The sequence below is a fragment of the Lissotriton vulgaris genome, chromosome 2_1 (assembly GCF_964263255.1).
Source record: "Lissotriton vulgaris chromosome 2_1, aLisVul1.2, whole genome shotgun sequence".
Classification (NCBI taxonomy): domain Eukaryota; kingdom Metazoa; phylum Chordata; class Amphibia; order Caudata; family Salamandridae; genus Lissotriton; species Lissotriton vulgaris.
Window position 1 is genome coordinate 836,744,280 of NC_141687.1, and position 21,642 is coordinate 836,765,921.

At 50.1% G+C, this 21,642-nt stretch overlaps 1 protein-coding gene across 4 annotated transcripts in view; it reads left to right on the forward strand.

Annotated features, from left to right (window-relative positions):
• HDAC4 (histone deacetylase 4) overlaps nt 1-21,642 on the forward strand; it is a 1,308,595-nt gene that overhangs the window by 805,804 nt on the left and 481,149 nt on the right. The window lies entirely within an intron of this gene.

Here is a 21,642-nt window from a genome sequence, read left to right on the forward strand (position 1 = left end):
GTACTTTTACTACCTCCCTGGCCAGGTGTTGGTGTACAGTTATCAGCTGAGCCCCAGGGCCACTCCATCCCTCCCGCCTTCTGTGTTCCCCTCCTCTGGTCTGAGCTGTGACCGTCTGTATGGAATCTATTAAACACTTACTCTTTGGACACCAGAATTATTCCCCCGCCCCCCCGAAAATACAGTGAATATGCCCCAATAAATTCCAGGGCTCGCAGAACTCGGCCCCGTACCCTTGGTGAACCAGTTTGTAGGGTGCATCTTGTGTCCTGTATAGTCGCCCCCCTGCTCCCTTGAGTTCCACCCACTGGACACAACATTTTACTACTTATCTGACCGCTGTTTCTGGAACCGGGCTCATTGGACAAAGAGTTCAGTACAGCCTGTCTCTCCTGCGCGATGGTCTCTGAATTCGTTTTCGACACCACCTCCGAAAGTTTGCCTCCACAAACTCTGCGCCACCTTTCCCTCTGTCCATTTTTCTCTCCTCTTCCGGATTCTTCCTACTGGGGATTCTCGAAGCAAAGGAAGCAGCATGCTTCCTGTAGGGACCGAAGTTGCTATAATTTACCATCCATTTTGACGATGATGTGAAAGAGGTGGCCCCATGAGTATGCGATGCCTTGATTACGAAGATGCGTTGTAACCGGACGACAGTCTTATCGCTTCTGCAAGGTGATCGCCGCTAAGTTGTGATGCAGGGCAATTGCATGTCCTTGATAGGTCAGTGGCTGGGCGTCCCTTGCTTTTTTCAGAATAAGTTCTTTGAGTTAAAAGTCCAGCAGGAAAGCCAATATATCTGGGGGAGGTGCCGGTGCTTTTCTCTGCAGGCCTACTCCGTGAGCTCCATCGATTTTGATAGCAAAGTCTGGGGATTCTTGTAGGATATGTCTAATGAGGCCCTGGATGTAGTGAGTGATGTCTGCTTCCTCTTCTTGAGGCGGCACACCCGTAATTCTTATATTATTCCTGTGGGAGCGGTTTTCTAAAACCTCTGCGTGGGCTTGGATAGCTATCTGTTGCGCCTGCAGACGGATCACCTCTTGCTGTAAGTGCTTCACCTCCTTGTCCCGAGTCTGTGCATGCTCCTCCATGGTGGCGACTCTCTCTCCCACTGCATCGATGTTGTGGCGCACATCTTTTATTTCCTTTGAAAAGTCCTTTCTGAGTGCCTGTAGATCCTCATGCAGGGTGGAGAACAGTTGTGCCAGGACTGTGCATGTGACTGGCTCCTCTGTATTCTCCAACTTCTTTTCCCCTGACATATTTGGTAATTCTCGGCTGTCTCCCTTACTTGCCTAGGCCATTTTGGTGAACTTGTCCTTCATATTCCTGTCTTTCTTTCTGCGCTTAGTGGACATTGCAGGTGTATGGCAGTGCGCTGGGAGCTGAGGTTTAATGATGTGGACTCGTTCCCTTTGTATGGGTAGATGGTCTATATCACTTGACAGTCCTACCCACCTGCGCGGAAGCTCTAAACCATTGAGCAAATCCGGCCCAGATATGCTTGTAGACATGTACTTTCTCTCGCTCCCTCTAATCAGTGAGGGCGGCGCTGTCGAATTTGGGCTTCGCCGCCGCCTCCTGCCGCGCCCCTGTATGCTGTGGCTTGGTGCTCACTGTGCCTTCCCGTGCTCTCACGGTCGACGTGCTCTCACGGTTGACATCAAATCGGTACACCTGATCAGTGTAGCCTTTCACAATAGCCTCCTATCATGTGTGGTATGGCCGGACTGTGCGCGCCACTAACCTCCTGGTTGATGTCTCCGGAGCCGCACTCAGAGGACGCAGACCCGGCTCCTTGCGTTCTCCGTTCCCACTCAGCAGTCTAGGACAGTGATGCTGGGTCAAGTTCTGGGCCTGTTAGTGCTAGACTTCTCGCCAAATCAGGCTGCGACCGCAACCCCCATCCTTTACTCCCATGTAGCCCAGGTCGCACCTTTTCTTAAGTCTGCTAACACCTCAGCATCTCTGAAGTGTGGCCCATCCGGTGGGGAGGGGGGAAGGGGGCTTGTATTGTCGCTCCTGTTGGATGTTAGTAACGTTGTTAAGGTGTATTCTGGACCGGAGCTCACCTCTGGGTCGCCCGACCGTGATCCCCGTCGGCCTGTTGCCTCTTGGTGCTCCGACGCGTCTGCGTGCTCCGATGACAGTCGCGCGGGAGTCCGTCCCAGTCATTGGGAGGGAGTGTTTGGGGGTGGGAGTGGGGCCAGACCACAAACCAGCTTTTGTGTTTAAAAGGCTGCATTTTTGAAACGGGTGCTCATTAACAATTATAAAAACCTCGGCCAACGCCTTACAACACTAAACCTCACTAAATAAAACACTTCCTTAACCCCCACTCCCGCCCCTAAAATTTCTTTGACCCCGCCCCCCACACATACATTACATCATTACAAAATACAAACAATGCAAATCCCTGCATAATCGTCTAAACCTAACAATTCAAACCATCCATTACACAAACTCCCCTGCCTGCCCCTTGACAACTCTTGATCCCCAACCTATGGAACCACCCCAACAACTTAGCCTACCCAACTTATCCTGTCGATGACACAACTACGCAAATGAACAACATTTCTGCCAACCTTGGCAAAACACCATTAACCCCCGCCACCCAGAAAGCCGGGGGAGAGAAAAACTACCCCCCCCCCCTTTCTGCCCCCAAACTGAGCTATTTTTTATATTATTTTTTCTGTAGTGTGTGACCTAGCTAGCAAATTCTTGTACTTTCATACACCTAGACAACACTTCCCTTAACTCCAAAAGGTACAGATCCATGCCCAATCTAGACAAGTGTACACCGTCACTTCTAAAAAAAACTCTACCGCATCAAAACGAATATCTCTGTGAGTCAATACCCAGGCCTCTACAAAATCTGGAAATCTCTAGGTTCACCTTCTTACGTGCCCTGTCAATCGCTTTAGGCTTACGCGCACCCCACCACGTCCTGGGGGGCCCCAGCTCTGTCCACAAAACATGGCAACCTGACCACTGCTGTTTGAAAAGTGTTGGATCTCTTTTCATTGCCCTCAACAAAATAACTCCCTTGACCCCACAAAGATCATTTTCACCTAAATGAATTAACAGGACATCTGGGCAATGGCCCCCCACCAACCAAGAATTCAGAGCAGGAATCAACTCCCTCCAAAGCATCCTCCCTTTACCTTTCCACACCACTTTGAACAAACGCTCATTAAAACCCAACAAAGACACAAAGTAACTACGGCATGCTTGAAAATGAGCCCATTTTACAAAAGAATGCCCAACAATCCAGATGGTCATTTCCGTCGAGCAGGGGCCAGCCACTGAACCTGCAACAATAAAAGCAATATCAGACTTATGGCAAAGAGGATGACGTATGCGCCTCCCCTACATTGTTTCTCACATAGTGCTGAAAGCAGTTGGAAGACCAGCTCTCCAAACGCATAATGTCCTGCCCAGACCAACCCCTGGTGTGAGCCTCCTTCACTGCCCTGATTCTGAAAGAATGAGTACCATACTGTGCCACATCCAAACGGAAACTCCGCAAAGCCTTACGAAGCACCATGTGCAACTGATATTCAGAGACCCAGGACCCATCAGCATGCCAAAAAACTCCTTCCTCAACATTCCCACCGGATAACTCCCACCAACACCGGGCCCACTGTAACGGGCAAGTCCAAACCGGGGAGGACGCCTCTAACCAGAACCCTTTTCCCCGACTCCTCTGGTCTGTTTTAGAGCTTGCCAGCCAAATGTGAACCCCTTTTTCTGACACACACATCCTGCCACCCTATGCCTTCCTTTAACTTAGAACCAAACAGCTCAAACTCTGAAAGCCCCAAAAAACATCCATACCATGAAAGTGGAAAACAGACAAGCTTCAAAACTATCCCTGCAAACCAACGGTAAAGCTTCTAACAACCGGGCTAAATTCTGCCATGAAATGGGGCTCCGAACAGACCGCTCCGCTCCCCAGCCCAACCCTCGAACATTCTCCTCCCAACCTCCCCTGCAGAAGGAGAATAACCCCACAGGAGTTCCCCATAAATGAAATGCCTGCCAACTTTCCGGATATAGTAACCCTAGACAGCCCTTTGTCCATCAAGTCAAGTATAAACTGTATAACATCTTCAGACCGCCGCCATTCTGGCTCCCGCTTACAAGCGTAACAAAAGGGGATGATGGACGGAGCGTTTGAGAAAATCAAACACTCACCCCCAGTCAACTGATCTGGGTTTAATCCATCACCATTCTTTAGCTCACTCAGCCACCCCAGTTCAGACATAGCCATATGCAAATCAGTCTGACCCTGTGCCTCATGGGAACTGTCCAGCCCGAACTGCCAAGCTATGCCTTCCCTGCACCGGAAACAAGCATCATGGGACCGGTTTCGGATTGATAATCCTCATCAGCAAGGCTGTCTTGAATCCAGTGCCCAAGTGAGCAAGGGGCTCGCGTCTGAGCACACCCTGCCAACTTAGGGCGAACAAAGCGATACAAAAGGGGATGATGGACGGAGCGTTTGAGAAAATCAAACACTCACCGCTAGTCAACTGATCTGGGTTTAATCCATCACCATTCTTTAGCTCACTCAGCCACCCCAGTTCAGACATGGCCATATGCAAATCAGTCTGACCCTGTGCCTCATAGGAACAGTCCAGCCCGAACTGGCTTCCATCATCCTCTTTTGTATCGCTTACAAGCACCTGATGCCAAGGACTTCTTCCAAGCAAGCGCGTATGCAGCCCGAGTCGATGCAGACAATGAACCTACCACCAATTGTACGACCCTACGTTGCCTTCATACCACAAGTGATCCGGGCATGGGGGTCGGTGTCCTGTCTGCCTCCTTGGCCAGCCCATGGAATCTCTCCCACTGCGAACAAGACAAAACATCCGCAATGTCATTGTCCACACCGGGAATGTGTAAGGCCCTGAAAGCGATAACATATCTGAGGCAACTTAACACAAAAACCTGCAGCAGTTTCAAAATCTGTTCATCTCTGGCTGCCTGTCTATTGATAATGTCCACCACAGCCATATTGTCAATCCGAAACAGAACCTTCTTATGTGTCAAATCTTACCCCCACAATGTCAAGGCCACCAACACTGAAAAGAGTTCCAAAAAGGCTATGCTTCTCCCTCCCTCCTTCCATTGGGCCGGCCACTTCTCTGCACACCACCTGCCCTGCCAGTAAAGACAGAAACCTTCACTGCCAGCTGCATCCGAGAAGATCTATACATCCCAATGAAAGTCTCTTCCCTGGCTCGGGGAACTCCATTGAAAGAGTGTAGAAAGACTGACCAAATACGCTGATCTTCCTTAACCCCTACTGACAAACGGACATGGTGGTGAGACACATGATGTCCTGACAGTGCCCGACCCAGCCGCCTGCATAAAGTCCTCCCCGCCCTGACCACCCTGCAAGCAAAGTTCAGATGGCCCAGCAGAACTTGTAACTCCTTCATTGTCACTTTCTGTTTTGCTAACATTGTCTCCAAGAGTTCCAACATCTTCACTTTTTTTTCCACTGGCAAGCGAGCCTGCATTGCCACTCAATCAATCTCAATCCCCAGAAAAGACATGGTCGCGCAAGGACCCATTGGGGGTGCCTTTGGCACCAGAGAAAACAATTCCTCCGTGAGCTCTTGGAATGTGTCCAGGGCTGCCTGGCACTTCGTGGAGCCCGGGGAACCAACGAAAAAGAAATCGTCCAAATAGTGTGTTACTAACTCATGACCAGTGTGTTTTGTAAAATACCAATGCAAGAAAGTGCTGAAACATTCAAACAGAGCACAGGACATTGAACAACCCATCGGCAATGCTTTGTCCACATACCATTTACCAGCAAAATGGATCCCCAGAAAATTCCAATCATCTGGATGGACTGGAAACAATCTAAATGCAGATTTTATATTGCATTTTGCCATCTCTGCAGTTGCGCCCGCGGTCACTACCAGTGACATAGCAACGTCAACCGAGGAATATGAAACAGAGGCTGCCTCCTCATCAATAAAATCGTTGACTGAACACCCCTCTTGCCATGGTAGGTGTTAAATTAATCTGTACTGACCTGCCTCCTCCTTGGGGACTACCCCAATCGGGGAAATAATCAAGTCCTCCAAAGGGCAATCATCAAATGGCCCTGCCATCCTCCCTTCCTACACCTCCTTGTTCAATTTGTCTTGCGCAACCGCCTTCTGTTAATCAGCCGATTTCAAATTCTTTGACCAACGCCGCAGCCGCGGCCCATTGTAACCGAGTCGAAACCCCTCTTGAAATCCCTCTAGTAGCACCCTTCTCGTCCTCACATCCCCATACCCCTTCAGCCCTTCTGCCAATTGCACTAACTTAACCGGAGTAGGAGCCTTTGGGTCAAGCCCCTTGTGGACCTTTACCCCCTCTGGTACCTTGGAATTGCTGAGAGGGGCCTGAAGTGCTGGTACTCCGCTGTTGCCACTGCTAACTGCCTGTATTGTTAGCCCCCCAACACGTGACCAAGAGATGCTTTTTACCACATTGTGAACACTCATGCCGGAATCTACAGTATTCTCTTATGCACATGCCCTTGTTAAAGTCCCATATTTAACATTAAGGGGTGGTGATGGACAGTTTCTGAATTAAGCAGAATACTCTCACCCAGTCAAGAGATCAGGGCTAGATCCAACACCGTTTTTTAGCTCACTGCACCATCCCAGCTCAGAACCTGGCTATATGCAAATTAGTCTGTTCCTGTCCCAGTGCATGATGGGAACAGGAACACGGAGAGGGAGAATGTGGAATCTTCAGAGGGGAGCATTTCAATGGCCTCAGAAGTCTCCCTAAAGAGGCCAAGGGTAACTTCCCCGGGCCCCTCAGACACTCCTCCTATGAAGGCACAAAAGAAGTCTTCAGAGGCAAGATCAACAACATCTTCAGTGTCTGCCAAGGACCCCCAGACTTTTAAGAAGCCTACACAGTCGTCCAGCAGGCATGCGACGTCCTCCTCATCGCAAAAAAGAGTAACCACAGCGACAACGACTGTGTCGACGACGACAGCGTCGTCGGTTTACCCATCGACGACAACAACTCCATCGTCGTCAGCAGGTAGACCTATTCCATCTATAATCCTACTGAAACAGTCGTCGACGTCGAAGACCTCGTCGACGACGAAGATTACACCGTCGACGACGGCGTCGTCGATGAAGAGCCCACCGTCGACGATCATGTTGACGACGAAGGCGTCGACGAGGGCGTCGACGAAGGCGTCGACGACGAGCTCACCGTCGACGAGGAATGAAACGTCGACGAGCGCATCGACGTCGAAGACATCGTCGACGATGAAAATAGCGTCTACGGAGGCTCCGTCGACACCATCGACGGGGGATTCGTCGTCGACTTTGGCCATTTCTGAGCCGTGGAAGAAATCCAAGCGGGTAGAAATGTCGACTCTGACGCTGCCACCGTCGACGACACCAGCAACGACGGCAGGGGCTCCTGCAACAGGTTCTGCGTCTGGCAAGATAGCCAAGCAGCAAATTACATAAGAAACAACGTCTCCAAGTAAAGTGCAAACTCATTTGCCTTCAGAAATTTTCCAGAGTGAAGAATCTGAAGAAGAACTACTCCTGGATCAAGCTACTTCCATTTCAGACCTTCATGTAAAATGTCAGAGCACGGACGAGGAACAGGAGCAAATAAGTTACCATGAACACTCTGTCCAAACTAATGTTCGCACGGAGGTCACCCCGATGGTATGCCTTTCCGCTTCTATTGTTAATGACCTTAAATACCTTATCCAGGACTACAAACAACGTTTCCCGGAAACACCGGCAACTGAGACAGGGGGCCAGGCGCCTGCTATAAATACTCCAGCGGCAGCCCCAAAACAGACTCGGCCAGTTACTCAGGTCCGCCATGAGAAGGTCCAACCTCAGGTGATAGTGTCATCAGATGATGAAGAGGATGAGGAACTGGAAGAGGGAGAAGTCCAGGAAATCCAGTCGGACCATGAAGAGGAGGAAGAGTATGTAGCGTCTTCCCCAGCTTCACCTCAACCACGCCAGGCAGATTCACCACCAGTGGATATTGGCGGTTATCATAAAATAGTGGAAAGGGCGGCAAAGCGATTTCATATGGTGATGGAATCGACTGAGACCGAGTGCTTCTTACATGACTTCAAGGAGCAAACACAGAAAACAACGAAGTCTATACCAATAATAGAATTTCTCTGGGACCAGGGAAAGAAACTGATGCTAACGCCAGCCTCTGTACCTGTGGTTGTTCTTCGCCTGGATAAAAAATACAAGGCCCCACTTACAGCGGCAGCTTGCCTAAATGGACACCCGAAACCGGATTCGGTTGTAACCCAGGCGGCCCAAAAGAACTCTTGCAACCCTTCCTCTCCTCTGTCTGCCCCTCCGGACAAGGAAGGCAGGAAGTTGGACACAATCGGTAAACGGTTTACAACAACATCGGCCATGACCATCAAGGTGGCCAACTCCATAGCTCTGTTGGGGCGTTATAACCGCCAGCTCTGGGAAGATATAGTCCCATATTTAACGGAACTGCCTGACACAGTTCAGGGGGAAGTCAAGGCACTGCTTACGGAGGGTCAAACCTCGGCAGCTGAAATCATTGATTGTGCCATAGATGCAGCCATGACTGGCTTTCGTCCACTAGCTGGGGCAGCAGTCCTGCGCCGTCAAGGATGGCTTAAGGCAACGTCGTTCAGACAAGAGGTGCAGACGAAAGTGCTGGACATGCCCTTCGACGGCCTGCACCTTTTTGGTGACAAGATTGACGAGGCGCTCCAAACGATAAAGAAAGACACTGATACGGCTAGAGCACTGGGTACTCTACAGGCACGGAACCAGTCCTTTCGAGGCAACAAATCTAGGGGACAGTCCTCTTACAGAGGATCCTATCAAAATAGGTCCTCTTATTCCTACCAGAATAAATCTCAGTACCAACAGAAGCAGCAACAGGGTCGTCGGTCTTCTTACAGAAGGTCAAACTTCAGGGGCAAAAACCAGAAGAGGGGCACTGGCAGCCGCCAGTGACCAATTACTCCAGCCAGTCCAGCAACTATATCCCTCATTAAAAATTGGAGGAAAATTGACCCATTTCCTAAACAATTGGCATCTCATCACCACAGATCGGTCGGTACTTCAATTAATAAGATTCAGCCATTCCCTAGAATTCACCACCATCCCTCCTACAACACCTCCCCGCAGACTGCCACACAAACATCTACGCCTGCTACTCCAGGAAATATCTGCGATGCTAAAGAAAGGAGCAATCGAACGAGTTCCATCGTCTCTAAGAGGGAAAGGATTCTATTCCCGCTTCTTTCTTATACGCAAGAAGGAGAAAAAATGGAGGCCCATTCTAGACCTCAGGGCGCTCAACTCTTTCCTGAAAAGTCAGTCATTTAGGATGGTGACGATCCAAGAAATACTAGGCATACTGGAAAAGGAGATTTCATGACATCTTTGGATCTCCAAGATGCCTACTACCACATCCCAATCCTCAAGTGTCACAGAAAATTCCTGCAATTCGAAGTGGCAGGACAGCATTACCAATTCAAGGTCCTACCGTTTGGCCTCAAATCTGCTCCGCGGATTTTCACCAAGTGCCTTGCACCGGTGGCAGCTTTCCTGCGTCAAATGGGTCACCAAGTCTTCCCCTACCTCGACGACTGGCTGGTAAAGGCACCTTCAGCTGTAGGCGTGACCGAATCCTCCAACGCCTGCACCACTCTGTTTCAGCAGCTAGGATTAACTCTCAATCTCGAGAAATCCTGCATGATCCCTACAAGAAACATCACCTTCCTCGGGGCAACCTTGAACACGGAGTGCGCAAGGGCATTCACTTCAAATGAGAGGACAAACAAAATTAATATCTCTGACTACGGCTGTGGCATCAAGGAAGTCCCTAAAAGTTTGAACCTACAAATCACTCCTAGGAATGATGTCTTCTTGTATACTCCTTATCCCTCACTGCAGACTCAGGATGCGCCCATTGCAAGAAGCCCTCGCGAACCAATGGACACAGAGTACAGGTTCCTTCGAGGACATTGTGAAGATAACACCACAAATATCCAAGAGTCTGGACTGGTGGAGGAGTCACAAGAATCTGTCTATAGGACTGCCATTCCTACTTCCAGCAACACCTCTGGTGATCACCACGGATGCCTCCCTGGAAGGCTGGGCAGCTGTCCTCCAGGACCTTCGAATAAGCAGCAAATGGACAAATCAGGAGAAGCAACTCCATATAAATCTTTTGGAACTGAGGGCTGTGTATCTGGCACTACAAGCCTTTTTACCACGCATCCAGAACTCCCAGGTGCTCGTCAGAACGAACAACACCACGACGATGCACTATCTCAACAAACAGGGAGGAACGCGTTCGCTCACTCTATCACGCGAATCGCAAAAGGTCTGGAACTGGCTTGTACTCCATGGGATCACGCTAAGGGCGGACTATGTCCCGGGCAAGGACAACACCATTGCGGACGCCCTAAGCAGACAAAAATCCCTCTCCCACGAGTGGGAGCGCGACAAGAGTACACTGGATCACATATTCTCAGAATGGGGAGTCCCAGGAATCGACCTGTTTGCCTCCGAGGGGAATGCCAAATGCCCAAACTACGCAAGCTGGCGTCCCCAACCAGGGTCACTCGGAAATGCTTTTTCCATCGGTTGGTTCAGCGTATTTGCGTACGCTTTTCCACCATTTCCGATGATTCCCAGGGTCCTCAGGAAGATGAAGGCGGGGCCTTGCACCCTGATCCTAATTGCCCCGTTCAGGCCGAGGCAGCACTGGTTCTCGGATCTTCATCGCCTCTCCATCAGGACACCGATTCGTCTGAAGCAGCACCCGAACCTACTGACAATGTCCGACAGGCAGGTACAACACCCGAACCTGCAATCGCTCAGGTTATCGGCCTGGCTCCTGAGCACAGAGAGTTCTGTAGTTTGAACATCCCGCAGGAATGCAGGGACGTACTGGCAAAAGCAAGAGCGGACAGTACCAACAAAACATACTCTCTAAAATGGAAACGATTCTGCATATGGTGTTCAGAGCAAGGCCTGAGACCACTACATATCACACCCGTACAGATATTGCCATATCTGCTGCATTTGGCACAGTCAGGACTGGCGCATGCATCCATAAAGGTGCATCTGGCGGCCATCTCACGATTCACCAGGACTTTCAAAGGACCATCTCTGTGGTCCAATAGGCTTATCAAGCAGTTCCTAAAGGGACTATATAGATCCTTTCCGAGACCTAGAAAGGTCCCTCCGACATGGCACCTCAATTTAGTCCTCAACCAACTCATGAAGCACCCTTTTGAGCCCATTCATCGAGCATCCATCAAGTACATCTCATGGAAGACGGCTCTGCTACTCGCTCTAACATCTGCCAGGAGAGTAAGCGAGCTACAGGCTCTATCCATTCAGGAACCCTTCATGCAGTTCAAACAGGACAGGGTGGTGCTGAGGACAAATCCTAAGTTCATACCGAAAGTGCCTTCAGACTTTCACCTCAATGAACCGATGGTTCTACGTTCTTTCTTTGCAAACCCTACCACCGCAGCAGAAAGGACGCTACACTCCTTAGACCTCAAAAGGTGTCTAAAGTTTTACATAGACAAAACAAAGACTTTCAGGAAATCATCACAACTATTTGTGGCCTACAGTAGGCCAAGGATGGGTATGCCTCTAACGAAACAGAGCATCTCAAGGTGGATCTCCTCAGCGATAGCATTCTGCCATGACAGGGCCGGACGGCCTTTGAGTGCTAATGTTAAAGCGCATTCCACCAGAGCGATGTCCACATCAGCAGCGCTGTTCGCTGGAGTGCCGATTTTGGACATATGCAGAGCGGCAACGTGGAAGTCACCGCACACCTTCTCCAGACACTACTGCCTGGATGCTGAACTTCTGAAGGATGCAGCAGTGGGCCAGGCGATTCTTCGCCATCTATTCCAGTGAGGTGAGCCTTCCAACATCCCGCCATCCTGGTATGCACATTTCTTATCTTTATGCTATATTGATTTATGCTATTGTCTCAAAGTCGTATGGTAATATGTGTATTATCTAAAATGACTGTATAGCAGGATTACATCAGAAATGTGCATAATGTATTGCTGACTACTCTGATTCAGGCATGTGAATCCATGAAAGACACCCCTAATACTGGATAAGAAACGCGTTACTTACCTGTAACAGCAGTTATCCAGTATTGGTGTCTTTCAAAGATTCACATGCAATCCTCCCGCCTCCCCTGGAAGGACTCACATCTCTCTCTAACTGTATTACGCCTACCTAGCTGGGTGCGTACGAAAATCTGAGGGACTGAGGTTCCTGCCGGGAAGGTTCTACAGGGAGGACATAGCTGATTGGCTGGCTCTAAGAGTTTTGTCCTTTTTACATAAGGACAAGGATAGGCTACTAAGGTGAGGCCCTTAGGCCTATTTTCTCTATGTATGTCTATAGGACATTACTTTTCTATGTACTGGAGGCTCCCGTCTCGACGACGGGGAATGATTCAGGCATGTGAATCTATGAAAGACACCAATACTGGATAACTGCTGTTACAGGTAAGTAACGCGTTTCTTCCTGATGACGTCCATGTATTTGAAAATGGCAACGCAGTGCTGCATGAACTTTTCACAGTAAACGCTGGCATAAATAACAAAATGCTGCTGTACAATTTTGAATTGTTAAAGGTACCTTTGGTCGCTTAGCCAACTCGTACTCCTCCTCTTTGGAACTCTCTTTTGAACGTACTTCCCTGTGCAATATTTTCTGAATTTCAACATACTCCCCGTTCCATATCTGCTCCTTGGTCGCTAACATCAAATGTGCACCTAAAGGCTTTGTCACCCCCATATAGGGAAGCTTCTTAATCTTTAACTCCTTGCTATGTAAGGGTTCTTTACCTGTTTCGACTGCCTAAGTGTTCATCCCACTCTCCACCTTAGCGCCCAATTCTCCTTCCTCTTCACTCATGCCCACCCCTTGATCTTTAACATAACGACCTTTGTAAAGCTTCCCCTCTCCCAACCCCCCAACTTCTTCAGCCCCAGTCCCCACAGACACCATTTTTGGTTTGGCTCGTGGTTCACCAATCTCACCTGGCTCTATCAAGGGGGCATGCCCGGGCGTCGACCGCCATGACACTTGTTCCACGTTGTCCACCATCCGAGGAGCCCTCACTGAGGGGCCGTGCTCTCTTCTGGGTCCGAACACCTCTGCCCTCCTGGGCTGCACCACCTCTGGTACCTGCAAAAAACTATGAGAAACATGAAACGCCCCCCTCCCCCCCCCCCGCCCAACCTCATTCACTCAGTTCCCCTTCCTCTGGGCTATACTCATTATAATCTAGGACCAACAGCTCCTCCATCTGTGAAGGACCAGGCACCAACACCATACCACGGGCATTACCGGACAGTTCATGACCTCTACTGGCCCCTTTCGGTACACATGGCGGGGGAGCCGACTGCACTCACCGATCCTCCCCCAAACGTTGACCACACCTGGAAACTTCTTCTGCTGTCCACTCTGTCCGTCATGACTGAACTATAGTTGGGGCCAGCGGGGTCTCGCCGGACCTTCGTCTGCTGGCTGCGCCGGGGTCCCCCGACGGTACGGAATGTGCAGCGCCAGGCTCCACCCTCCCTTCTCCTCTGCGCCACTGGGCCGCACTTCGCCCTACCGAGTCTGCTGCTCCATAATACTCCCTACCCTGTAGAGAAAAAGTTCAGACTGATGTGCTGGGTCCCTCACGGCTAAGAAACCCCCAGTCCTCCCTCCTACCGGAAGTACCCTCATCTGACCACGCACCCTTAACCTGCACCACCTGGCCTACCTCCTTCACACTTACCCTATGAGTGTCAGAGGGAGGGAGGGGGGGATTCCCCCACCTCCTCCTCACTACTCCATTCTAACATAGCTTGAACCATCAAAGCCGATGAACCAAGGACTTGGCCCCCATGACCCCTGCCACCTACACTCGTAAATTCCTTTGGTGCCTTAACCCTACCCGCTCCACTCCCCATCTGACCTGGCAAATGAACCGTGGCCAACACGCGCCGATAAAGATCATAAATTGCTCCACCGTCCCCCGACCCAGCATCCTGCATCCCTTCAGCCCACGATGGAAAATATCCAACCCATCCCTGCCCTCCCCTTCCTGCACACTTTCCCCCACTTTTGCTGTATTCACCCCTTTCACACTGCCTGCGCCTCCAGCATAAGGCCCACCTAAAACACAATTATGATGGAAGGGGGGGGGTGGCAACAGCCCTGAATCATGACCAACCCCTTGTGATAGAGAAATAACCCATACGCCCACCTGAGCCCACTCCTTCTCCCCCACTGAGCCACTAGCCACTGATACCACCTCACCCCTGGTAGAATACTGCGGGGAAAAAAGGAGGGGGCTCAAGGGAACCATCTCCCCCCTTGCCTCAGACCTCACTACATCTTGCATTGGCCTGCCATCACCTACTATGCTGTGTGGCCCCAATACAGAAGGGGCCCGCACAGGAGTGCTAATCCCGGCCCCCCTCCCCTCCTGGACAATGCGAACACCTTGGCTCAACACACTGGAGGGCGGAATGCAATATCTGCACCGCTCCTCCCTTGCCGGCACAATAACCTTCTCACGCTCGCGAGCGGGAGAAAAGGCTCTCAACTCTCCACACCCTTCCTCCTTCCGGCGCTACATCTACCACCGGGGCAGCGACTAACGAGGCAGAGCGCCTCTTGCTGCCACGCCCCCATCCGGGCTTCCCTCGAGGCTAGGGTGCCGATACTGCCCGGACCTGAACCGACTGAGCAGGAAGCAGCTCTGGCAGTTCCACAAACACTTCGCTCTCCACTAAAGGGCCCCTACCACCTTCCTGCTGCAACACGGACTCAGCGCCCGCATCCATCACCACACCAGGACGTGCCTTACCCCCCGGGCCGCCTTTTTAAAGAGCTGGCGGCCCCGTTCACTCACCGCTTCGACCCTGGGTCCCTTGGGGGACATGCAAGCAGCGATGACCGCTGCGACTCCGGCGGAGGCCTGACGCGCGGGGCGCCACGTCCCCGCCACGTCCCAGATGACGAGATCCAATCTTCCTGCCTCACTCAAAAGCCAGATGGCTTCAAGTACCCGGTAATCCTCGGCCGCCATAGAACAAAGGGAACACCAACACTACCTGAATAAACTCTGTAAAATGTTACTGACTAAGAACTCTCAGCCGACGAATTGTCAAGAAAGTTTCCCCTTTGGGTGAACTTATGAGCTAACCACAGTTAGACCATGCACATACACACTCAATTCAGTACCACACTTTAGGAGCAGCAAATGATATACATAATATAGTCATACAGCAAATGTACAGCTGTATGACTATATTATGTATATCATTTGCTGCTCCTAAAGTGTGGTATTGAATTGAGTGTGTATGTGCATGTTCTAACTGTGGTTAGCTCATAAGTTCACCCAAAGGGGAAACTTTCTTGACAATTCGTCTACTGGTACCCTACCCCTTTGGATTCATTGGGTCCCTCTCCTTTTTTTTTTTTTTAAGAACTCCCAGCCACCAGGTCACCGAACCTAAAATGGTGGCTGGGAGAAGGAGCCCAAAGCATTTCTGCTTGGGCTCCTTTTGGGCTACAAGAAAACAAGCCCAAATTCAAAAGCCCGCCTTGCTGCAGCAAACCCCCTTCCCCCCCGCCCCTCCCAAACTGGCCGGGGGGGTGGACCTCACTGCGGTTGGCTGCCCCCCCAAGCCCTCCTTCGCCCATTACATGCCGTGCACCGGCCTCGCCTGCGTGCTATCCGATCGTGGGAAGCTCCCTCCGCTGGACGCAGAAGATTAATCCCCTCTATGGTCTAGGGGCACTTCAGGCTCCACACTCGCACTGGCTGTGGAGTACTTCCCTGAGTCGCCCCGCACGCTTGGATGCGAGTGGCGATGCCATTTTAGGTCTTGCGGTTCGGGAGCTGCCTGTACCCGTTCGGGGTGCTTCTCGTGCTGAATCGGGGTTGAATGTCCTTGACCAGACTCCCGCTATATTCCCCGTGCCGCACAGGGATCTACAGCGTATCTTAAGTGCCGATAGACGATGTGGCGGGCGAACGGGATCAGGGAGACGATCAAGGCACGTCTTCCCCGCTCGCCATCTTGGCCACGCCTGACTTTGTCATGTTTCTAGACATGTAGTACAGCAGCGCAGCTGAAAGTAAAAAAAAAAGGTAACTTTTCCTTCTCTATCATGGGATTTTTTTTTATTCTTTCAGCCATGCTGCACACCGCTCTGTTTCTGCTTCTGTACAACATGGCTAAAGAACATTGACAAAGCTAATAGCTTTCTTGTACAGTAAGCTAGACATATTGGCTTTGCCAATGCTGGTTGGAGTTGTGGCGAGGATAGTCTTAGTTATTTCTTTTAAACACCTCACTTTAAAGGGATTTTGGGATTTTGACTAAAACAGCAACGGTTCACATAAATAAGATAATAGAGGTTAGGAAAAGTGATTTTGATACTGAAAAAGGACGCGCAATGGTAGTCAGTCTTGCTTGTCTGTAAGCACGCAAGTGACACCGCTTGGCATTGCCAGTGCTTGTTTTCGTATTTCCATCATTGGATAATGCTCCATAGCTGTGCCCGCAGAAAGTAATGACTGGTTACAGAGCTAGTTCTTTTTTGGACAGCGCCTTGGTTCAAAATACATTTTGCACTCTTACTGATGAATGAAATAAGGCAGCAGGAAGCGCCTTTCATGTTCACAGGTCAGTCCCTGGTGGTTTGTGGGCTGGGTGGTTGTGTTTATTGGTGTGTGGTTGCAGGGGATAAGATTGAGGTAGATGGAAGGGCAAGGAAGGAGGCTGATGGACTGATAAAAACAGCATATACAGCATGTTAAATAGTTATTAAAACACGTTAAACTGAATCACTGGAGCTGCATGAGAAGGGTGTTGTTGTCTGTACGACCTTAATGCAGACACCTCCATGTGCCTCTGTGAAGATTGCACCCTGGGCCGGCCCCCAACACGCCCATGTCCTTGGTTAGTCTGGACCGGCCTGCTAACTGCGAGTGCAGACGAACTGGCAGTGAGAAAGTCTCTGTAAAGCAGGCGTATCCAATCTTTTCTGTAGTGAGAACGACTTCTGCTCATGAAAATCATAGTGAGCTACAGAAGGCCAAGGCAATAGTGCAGCAGATACCCCCATGCCCAGTTTTATTGTATTTAAGCCTAATGTCCATAGAGCCATGGCTATGGTTTGAGCAAAGTACTTTGATTAGGAGCACTATGACAGGACTGCCATATATGTAGGTGAGAGTGTGGTCTTTGGATGATGTATGAACGTGTATGTATAAATGGGATCTATTTTATGGGTGACTGATATAGCCTGTGCGGTACGTACTTGCAGCATATGACATACCTTTCTCCATATGTGGCACTACACCTTTACTCCTGAGGCGGAAGCCGGGAGCACTAATTCTTGTATTTTGCTGCTCTTTTAAAATCACTTGTGTGTCACGTAATAGACCTGTGTTTTTTAACTTTCTTTCGCGCTGCGGAGCTTAGCGCAGACGCGTTTCACTCGCCTTCAAACAGCTGACGCCATTACCTGGCAGTTACTGAGGCCACGCCCCCTCGAGGCCACGCCCCCCTCGCCTGGTATAAGTAGGCGCTGACCACTAGCGACCTGCCTACACCTTTACTCCTGAGGCGGAAGCCGGGAGCGCTAATTCTTGTATTTTGCTGCTCTTTTAAAATCACTTGTGTGTCACGTAATTGACCTGTGTTTTTTAACTTTCTTTCGCCCTGCGGAGCTTAGCGCAGACGCGTTTCACTCGCCTTCAAACATCTGACGCCATTACCTGGCAGTTACTGAGGCCACGCCCCCTCGAGGCCACGCCCCCCTCCCATCCCTCCCCCTATAAATCATGTGCATCTGGAGGAAGCGCAGCGGACGAGCGCAGCGGGAGCGCCGTTTGCGCGCCGAAGGCGCGCCTAAGGCAAGCCCGTCTGCGCCCGTCATCGCCAAGACATCGCCTCTCGCCAGTCCCCCTGCACAAAATCCTCAGCTTCAAATCTGCTATGACAGAGAACGTCTCCTCGCACTGAATCCCAGCACCAGATGCGACAAGCTCGGAGGCTGCCTCGGGCAAACAGCACTTTACTGTGAGTCCTGCAATTTCACTATACCTAAGCCTAGCTTATCTAATTGCATAACGTCGGCGCCTAATCTCTCTCCCCTTCTGGTCCTCCAACTGAACGTGAGATCCCTTGCTAAACACCATGCGGAAGTCCACACTCTATTAACGGATGAAAATCCAGACATTCTGTTCATATGCGAAACCTGGCTCCATAACGACCAGACTAGCATCCAGAACCTCACGTTGCCCAATGGCTTCTCCATAAAATTGATTAATAGAGGCTCTAGGGGCGGCGGAATAGCTGTTATATACCGAACTGTATATAATTGCTCCTTTACGGAAGAAGCAATCTGGGGTTGCGAACGCGCACAATTTAAGATCTCTATATGCCCTCAATTTGCCCTCTCTGGGCTTTATATCTACCGACCGCCTGGTCCCTCTGCTAGGTTAATTGAGGAACTCCTAGAAATATCCCACAGTCTGGTAGTCTCCTCTCCTAACTTCACCATATTGGGTGATCTTAATCTCCATTTCGATTCCACCACTGACCCCAGCATCAAAAACCTGTTGGCCGATCTTACAGCCCTTCAGCTAAACTCTCTCGACCTCTCCCCCACTCACACGGCTGGGCATATACTAGACCCTGTTTTTACCAACATCTTAGAAGCTACGGCTGACCCCCCTGAACCTATGGGCTGGACCGATCAGACTCATCCTTACGGCGAAAAAACCGCCGACTAAACCTACTGCCAATCCCTGCTACAAGAGGCCTTGGCATAAACTCTCTTCTGAGGACCTAATTAAACACCTAGGACAATTTCACCCCCCTGACGAAGACGGTGACATTAATAAAGCCTATGAGGCGTTCCATGACTGGATCGTCACAGGGCTTGACACCCTGATCCCGGCAGCATGGACCAAAACCCGCAGCTCCCCCACTAACCCATGGTATAATGAGACGCTCAAAACCATGCGTAAGGAATGTAAAAAAGCTGAACGCGAATGGAGAAAAAACTACCTAGATAGCGATAAAGTCCTTTACCTATCAAAACTACGGATGTACCACAAAGCGATCCGCACCACCCGCGCTTCCTTCTATGCAAAGGAAATCAAATTAAGCTCTAACCCCACCAAAACGATCTTCAAACTCGTTCAAAACCTTCAAAATGCTTCCAACCCAGTCTCCGGTATCACCTCTTCGACACAGTGCGAAGACCTCGCCACCTTTTTCATCGAAAAAGTGAGGAAGATCTACGTCACTTTCCCACAAGATGAGCTTGCCTCATTCAACACTACCAACCCTGCGGTTGGCATGTCTAGACTGTCAAGGATACCTGCCATATCCCTCGACGATCTTGCCACACTGTGCAGACAGGTTAAGTCTGGCTCCCCCACGGATCCCATGAGACCAGCTAAATTCTTAGATTCTCTTCATTTCTTTCTCCCTCCCCTTGCCAGCCTACTCAACCTTTCATTTTCCTCAGCGGTGGTTCCCACCTGCTGGAAATCAGCATGGGTTTCCCCCATCATAAAAAAGCCCACACTGGATCCAACAAAACCTGAAAACTTTAGACCCATCTCGCTGCTCCCATGGGCGTCTAAACTGGCAGAAGCCCATGTGAATAAAATACTATCCCAACACATGGTGCAAAATAACGTTCTGGATCCATCCCAAAATGGCTTCAGGCCAGGTCATAGCACCGAGTCTGCCCTGCTGACCACCACAGAACACCTCCGGGGCGTTCTGGACGCCGGTCAAAGTGCCGCGCTGATCCTGCTGGATCTCAGCGCGGCCTTTGATACGGTCTCACACAACATCCTACTGAAGCGACTTGAGGCCATAGGGATCGAGGAGCTTGCCCTCGAGTGGTTCCGGTCCTTCCTGAAGGACAGGTCCTTTAGGGTTTCAGCCCCGCCATTCATCTCCCAACCCCACTCCATCGAACAGGGAGTCCCTCAGGGCTCGGCGCTAAGCCCGTCCCTTTTTAACCTTTACGTCCAGCCTCTCGCAGTAGTGGCAAAAGAGTGGGACCTAACGCTGGTGTCGTACGCCGACGACACACAGCTGGTCATCACTCTTTCTGAGGGCCCATCTACCTCGGCCACTAAATTCAGGGATGGATTAGCGGCAGTTGCGCAGTGGATGACACGCAACTGCCTTCAACTGAACGCTGGGAAAACTGAGGTACTCCTCCTCGGCAAAAACCCCGATCACTGGAGCGATCACTGGTGGCCTTCTCTGCTTGGCCCCACTCCTGTGCCAAAAAATGTGGTGAAGAACCTTGGCGTTTGGCTAGACTCCTCACTCAACTACCAATCCCACACAAAGAAACTAGCAGCTACGTGTGTGGGCTTATTGAGAAGTCTCAGTCCAATACTTGGTTTTTTCGACTCCCGAACCCGCCAACTCATCATTCAATCAATTATCCTTGCGCGGCTGGACTATGCCAACGTCCTATTCTTAGGGGCGAATAAAGCTGAACTAGCTCGCCTGCAACGAATTCAGAACTCAGCCGCCAGGGCTGTGGTTGGCCTTCCGCGCAGATGCTCTGCCAGGGCCACCATCAAGAAACTACACTGGCTGCCAATTGAATCCCGCATTCAATTCAAAACTCTCACCACAGCATTCAAAATTCTTAAGTCAGATGGTCCTAAACTCTTGCGTCCGCTCCTAGTACCCTACACCCCCCAGCGCACTCTACGCTCACTGGGTCAGCACCTGGTGACGGTTCCTCGAACCAAGCTCTGCAGAATGGGCGGCCGCTCTTTCAAGGTTTTAGGGGCAAAACTTTGGAACTCCCTACCTCTGCATATCCGTACCCTGACCAACCTGACTACTTTTCGAAAGGAACTAAAAACCCACCTTTTCTCCGTCACCTAAAATCTTCTGTGACCTTCCCCCTCCCCTCAGGTACTGTTTTGGTTCAGCGCCGGGACGCTCCGTTGCTGGGGCAGCTGTTTGCGCTTCAACAAATTGTTAACATTAACATTAACATTAACATAACAGAAACTTACAACAATTTTTTAACAGGAAAAATTTTAAGTGCAGGAATGTTCTGCAAAAAATTTTCATAATGTGGAAAAAAATTCTGTACTTTAAACTTCTCTTACTTAAAATGTGTCGCATTTATAAACAGCAGGCAACATGCACCAAGTGGCCTTAGACACAGTGCCTTATTTAAAAATAGAGCCATTTGTTTTAATCTAAAGTGAAGAAACATGCTTCATAAAATATTAAGACGTAATTGGCTTAATTGAAATTGGAGGAAAGCATTGAATCAGCACTTAATAGAAATAGGTGTTTCCACTTTAAATTTCTCCCATTTGATAAAAATGCTTTTTCAGTTATAAATATGGCTCAAAGTCTACTGGCCAATGGGAGCAAAAGGCCTGCTGTTTGTAAATACATTGCTTTGAAGTGGCATAAAAATGTAAATGAAGAGTTAACTGAACCATTAAGTTAACTCTTCATTTTAATTTTCCAATTTAAAAGCATCAGAAACA